Below are 6,909 nucleotides of genomic sequence, written 5' to 3' on the forward strand. Positions count from 1 at the left end.
GTGATTTCTGATACAGCACCTGAAAAAGTAATGAAATCAGCACACATCTGGGATGTTGTAGAAAATAAACTAATCACCGAAACATATAAAACATTTTTGTTTAATGGCTCGAGTTTCTGTCTTTGTGAGACATAAAATTTTAAATGAATAACTTATTTGTTGGATGCTTCTTTTGCAGACCAAGTAGAAAAACGTTGTAATCGTTAACAAATTTATTACACTGAGTTCTTTGTTGAACCGCGGGCGTTTACAAAGGCTTGATTTCTCTGGATTAATGAAAAGCAGTCTCTTTTGAGTTTGTCCCACTTTTCTCCAAAAGCCACTGACAGATCAGCTTTACAACATTTCCATGGGCCATTTTTTCCCACTGTCCCTAATGAAATCAGTCCAATCAGGAAATTTCAGTGTACACATGTCAACTTACTGTTGAGGACCTTAGGCTACTCCAGTGTCCTCTGGTCCTTTACCTCACATGCAGCCCACAATCATAACTCAGCAGGAGAATTTACTTGTTTTCTTCAGGAAGTTATCTGGATTTGTTTTGGTTTTTCTGGATGTAAATTCCATTTCATTCCTTCAGCTGCTTTGGGGCATTTTCTATTTTCAGGACATATTCCTGAGATTTTTCTGACTTCCATCTACTCATATCTATCTGTAATCTTCCTATTTAGGTTATGCTTGCTTGATGTCTTACATACCACTAACTGGGAAAATGTACATAACGTTGCTACAGTCTGCATTGGACTTTCTTTTTGAAGAACTTATAATAATCATTCAGTTTTTTTCAACTGTAGAAAGAGATTTGTCCTCTGTGTTGCATAGTTGGATTTGTTTTGCAGGTTTTTCTGTTGTTCTGTGTGTGAACTGAACTGTTGCAGTTAAAAGAATTGAAAAGGGCAATGACTGTTAACAGCATTTCTTTTTTCAGCATTTGTTTTTTCTTCCTTGTATTTCAGGCATGTTCAAACTTGACTTAAAGGAATGAAAAGCCTGCCTATCTGGATGTAACTGCCACCCCGTATGGTAATTTTTTCTGTTCACTGCTGCACCGTCACATGAAATCTTAGAGAAATATGATCAGGGTCTCCTGCACTATGTTTTTGGTGGTCGTGGAGTTTCTGTGGCTACTGAGAGTTTCCCGAGCAGGTAAGTGAAGCAAATACCGGAGCAGCATGATGCCAAAATATTTACTTTGCTTTAACTTGCCCTTGATATCACAATATATTCAACTCTTAAGTGTTAATGAAGTGAAACTTTGCTATTTGACTGAGTTTATTAAATCACTACCAAGTATGTACAAGCGTATGCACATATTAATGCACATGACATAAAAGCAGCATTATCATAACAAATATACAGCTTTCTTACTTCTTACATCACTATATTTATATAAATCTGTAATTCCCTTGTAATTCAGCAGATTATAAGACAATTCTTACATTTTAGTTTCCATGGAGCAAAGGTAATGTCAAAATATTTTTGCTTATCTCAAGCAAAAGGCTGAATGGAAATAATAAAACTTTATACAAGCAGATCTGTAAAACAAAAATTTGTAATTTTTAATGGACCATTTGTAACCACAATCCACTGTTTTCCAGTTACGGGTCCACAGGGACACATAATGAGACTGAAGTTGTTTAGTTGATCACATTAGCCTGTATGAGAGGTTTGATATTCACACTGTTATCTGTATGTTGTAAACAGTCACCCAATGTTAGTCTCTGCTTCTCCTGCCAAGACACAAATGACACTAACAGGACAATAATTGAAAGTAAATATCTGCTGTAAATGTGATGTCATCTCCCACTAACACAGTCTTTAACTGATTCTCAGACTCTCAGGTCTCCTGTATTTTTATGGAGAGATGCATCTTGCCGTGCAGCTTCCATGGCAGTTCTGAACCTGTTGTCCACTGGTTTAAGACAGAAGGAAACCTTCGTGTCCATTCATACTACGGTGACCAAGACCAGCTTGTAATACAACACCAGCGCTTCAAAAGTAGGACTTCACTTTTCAAGGATCAGGTCTCCAGAGGAAACGCCTCACTCCAGCTGACAGAGGTGAACGTTCAGGATGAGGGGAGATACCAGTGCTACACCAGCACCATCAGTGGAAACACAGAAATGTTCATCATCCTGAATGTGGACGGTAAAGAAATAAATATATAAAATGAAAATCAAGTGGCACCTTCTATGGAGTCAAAGCATCATGAATATACATTTATTTTAACTAGCGCTGTCAGCGTTAATGTTGTTAAAATAACATTTACACCATAACCGCATTAACGGGGCAAATCTCCGTTAGTGAGTAAGCGCGGATCGCCCTGTGCACGGGACTGCACGCAAACAGAGATTTGCCCCGTTGATGCGGTTATGGTGTAAATGTCATTTTAATGAGATTAACGCTGACAGCACAAGTTTTAACACTTATTTGCACATATGAAGTAAATAACAAGTAAATACCAACAACACAACACTCACAAGCTAACGGATGCAAATTTGGGTGTGTGGGCAGGTGGCACGGACCTGTTTTGTTTTGTTTTTTGTTTTTGTTTTGTTTTTGTTTGTTTGTTTGTTTTTTTTGGGGGGGGGGTTACAATAATGGCAGCTAATCGGGATACTACATGGTTGTGAAAAGATGGTCACACATCTTCTCCAATAAATACAGTACTGGTGGAGCCTGGAAGATGAGGTCAGGGTTCCAACCTTATGTGTTGGTCTAAATCCTCTGTTGACTGAGAATACTGTATTTTAAAATACTTAAAATATATATCCAGTTATTACCCCTGGTTCTACTCTACTTGACTAATAGCAGCATCAGCACCAGAGCAGAATGACCAGCTCTGATGGAGTTAGGTTAGACTCACTTTGTTATTTCATTTTTTAAGGGAAAAGACTAATGCTGCCACATTTACACCCCTACACAACAAATTCAAGCATAAACAACCTAAAACCACATCACAAACCCGTTTGCACAATAACCATAAACGTACAGTAGACTCATATCAAGTAGTTCATGTCTTAAAGACCATCTCATGAACTGATGATATTTTTTACTTATACAAGGGGTTGCCAGCTTTCAAAAACCGACTCGTATAGGCCTTTGTTCTCCAAAATAAATGTCCTCCTCAGTCATGCTGCTACATTTGGTGTACATGCTCTAATTTACTATTAACTAAATAATTATAATGGACTTGGTTGTTACCATAATAATGTGGGTTTTTTACATTGTCATCACCAAATCATTTGACTTCATCTTGACTTATAGTTGTAAAAGTGTGTCAGCACCATTCAGCTGAGAGGCAAAGGGACCATTTTGGGGTTAGAAGCCCCAGAGCCTGTGTGTAACACCAGGGCTGAGACGTAGCATTTTTATATCACACTTCAAATTATGAAAAGAATACGATACATGCTATGTCATTAATTAATAACTATATTTTGAAATGCTGCGTCAAAAAAACTATGACAAATTCTATATTTTATTGTGGTCTGAGATTCACAAATTACACATTTTTTGTTGAATTAAATCATGTTAACATGAAATAAACAGAAAAGACTAGTTGAGACAACAAACTCTCTTTCTGACCTTTTTAGTAAAGTTTTTTCTTTGTTTTTTCTTTTTCAGCTCCAGTCCACTTCAAATACATAAAAAATATATGACACATGCTACATCATTAATCATTATCTGACAAATATTATATTTTACTGTGGTCTGAGATTCAAGAATTACATGAGTTTTGTTAAATTAAATCATGTTAACATGAAATAAACAGAAAAGACAAGAAAATCTCTTTCTGACTTTTTTAGTAATTATTTTTCTTTTGTTTTGTTGTTTTTTCTTCTTTTTTTCCAGCTCCAGTCCGTAAAGTCGATTTCCAACAAGTAGGACAAAGGATCACCTGCAGCTCAGAGGGGATCTACCCTAAACCTGAGATCACCTGGTCCACCAGCCCTTCATCCAGCATCACCACCAACAAAACAACAGTCGATCAGACTGAGCAGCAGCTTTACAACATCAGCAGTTCTCTGATACTTCCAAACAGTGACATGGATCTGAATTACAGCTGTGCAGTCACCACTCACAGAAACAGGAAGAGCGCAACCTTCAGGCAACAAGGTGAGTTTAACATCTCATTTGGAAAATAAGAGTTCCACCTTTTAAAATCTTCATTTAGGTTTGAAAAGTTGTTGAAGTCATTTTGTTCTTTTCTCAAACGTTAGACCTTACTTTTTTGTATTTCATGTAATCAAAGGAAATATTAGTCTATCCTTCAGAGTTTGGTGTCTGAGGATAAGTCTCTACAGATATTTAAAAAATTAAGTCACGTTGTAATGAGTCATCAGCTTATACACACTAGAAAGGTGAAACCAAACATTTTAAATTAGAATCAAATAAAAAATGGGGTTTTTTTGTGTTTGCATCTGTTTTTTCAGGATTAGTGACTGAGAGCCAGTCTGAAACAATAATCCACTGTTCCCCCTCACACACCCCTGTAACAAACCTCATCTGGAGATTCGACCACAGTCAGATCATCCTGACAAAGACTAACAGTCAGTACACAGTCTCAGAGGAGTGGAAGCAGCATGTAAAGGATGTGTCAGAGTCAGGCAGCCTCACACTGCAGGACTTATCCTCAGATCAGGAGGGAACATACACGTGTGAACTCGCTGATGCTGTGGAGGCTAAAATAACTAATATCCTTGTGAAGATCAATGAAGGTAAATTAACATCATTATTTTCCTTTTTAGGGGTGTAAGCATAGCAAAAAAAAACACACTGCAATTTTTGAATATCAGATATCAGTAGGGAAAAAGTTTTGCTCGATACCTTTACTGATATAACTGAGTAATCTGTCAGGAACACTGTCAATATTTTGTTTTGTTTTTTTAATAAAAAAGGTTTTCCCCGCGTGTGATGATGATGGTGGAGTGGACTGAGCTGATCAAACTGACTCTTTTCTTCCCTCCTTTTTAAAGATTAATATCACAGACATTTTTATATTCCCTGGTCCACATTTATTTACGATTTATTTACCTGTTGCCATGGTGAACTGTGCTAATAAAGCTCCATTGATGATGTTTTGCTGCCAGACTCAGAGTTGTTCATCTCACAGCTAATAAACTCAAAATGCATTTTTAAATTCTTCCAAGGAGAAAAATCAGTTATCTGACCTCTTTTTCATTTCAGGGAATTCATCTAATGTTGGAGCAATCGTAGGAGTGGTCATTGCAGTCATTGTAGTTTTAGGCTTGTTAGTAACTCTCCTGGTACTGCGGAATAATCAGGTAAAAAGACATTTTACACACAGTATTTAATTCCATCTTAATATTGTGTTTGTTGTTTGAAGTGATGATTTTTCATGGTTTGTAAAACATTCCTCAGGTTACAAAGAATGTGAGAAAACTTTCAAGAGTGAAACCAGAACATGATTAAATCTTATGTCTTAAAACACAGAGCAGCTCTCTGTGAACAGTGTGGAATCTAAAGGTCTAAACTGCTCTCTCCGTTCAGTCTAGTTTCTAGTTTTTTGATATGATTTAATAAATAATTAATAGATTATTACTTATTCATTTGAATTCAGGATTGAAATTATTTCACCACTATGCATAACTGATATGTTATCATAGAAAACAGCTGGAATCACTGCAGCTTATTTAAATCTGTAGAAGTTGTGCTTCATGATGAATACACAGTATGTGATTGTTTTTATTGTCATTTAACAGAAATGCTTCTTTTCATGACTCACTGAAGCCAGTTTTCCTGTGAGGAAAGAAATGCCACGTGACACCAAACAATATTTACAAGGGAGTCTTAGGGTCACGTGAAGGTAAAATAATGTTTTATCAGTTTTTACACTAAAAGTGTCCCACAGAGTGCTGCGACTTTTGTCCAAACTTCTGCAGTATTGGGAAAAAAAACCTCAACAAGCAGACGAGTGAGGACTTTGATGCTGGGAAGGAAACAGAAAGAAGAGTCTGTCTCCTGAATTCAAACTGGGAGCTGGTTCCACAGAGGAAGATTCTGAAAGCTGGTATTGAAATGTTTTTTCATCTGTAATTATTTTTTCCATGTAATTCTCAAAGCAGTATTAATATGTTCAGTTTAATGAGTACAGTTTACTTTCGATTTTTTAAACATTTTAAAAAACATTTTCAATGCCAACTTTGAATGCTCACATTGTTTCTGGAATCAAATTAGGAGCTGAAATAATTTTGTCTCTCATGTAAACTCAGCAGGAACTTTCATAGATGGTAAACCTGCTTTAGATCTGTTTTTTGAAGTCATCTGTCTAACTCGTGATTTCAGTGTGAATGGTACCACAGTTTGAGCACTTTGCATGGATGTTTTTATGTATTAGACTCTTGTTTCTACTCTGGATTTAAACAGTAAAGACAAAGGCAGGGATAGATGAACTGGAACAGAGGCAGCTGCTATGTAAGTGACCAGTACAGTCGTGGCCAAAAGTTTTGAGAATGACACAAATATTAGTTTTCACAAAGTTTGCTGCTAAACTGCTTTTAGATCTTTGTTGGCAGTTGTTTCTGTGATGTACTGAAATATAATTACAAGCGCATCATATGTTTCAAAGACTTTTATTGACAATTACATGACATTTATGCAAAGAGTCAGTATTTGCAGTGTTGGCCCTACTTTTTCAGGACCTCTGCAATTCGACTGGGCATGCTCTCAATCACCTTCTTGGCCAAATCCTGACTGATAGCAACCCATTCTGTCATAATCACTTCTTGGAGTTTGTCAGAATTAGTGGGTTTTTGTTTGTCCACCCGCCTCTTGAGGATTGACTACAAATTATCAAGGGGATTAAGATTCCAGGCCATGGACCCAAAATTTCAACGTTTTGGTCTCCGAGCCACTTAGTTATCATTTGTCTTATGGCACGGCGCTCCA

The sequence above is a fragment of the Haplochromis burtoni genome, unplaced genomic scaffold (genome assembly GCF_018398535.1).
Source record: "Haplochromis burtoni strain Fernald_Lab_line unplaced genomic scaffold, NCSU_Asbu1 Contig_494, whole genome shotgun sequence".
Classification (NCBI taxonomy): Eukaryota; Metazoa; Chordata; class Actinopteri; order Cichliformes; family Cichlidae; genus Haplochromis; species Haplochromis burtoni.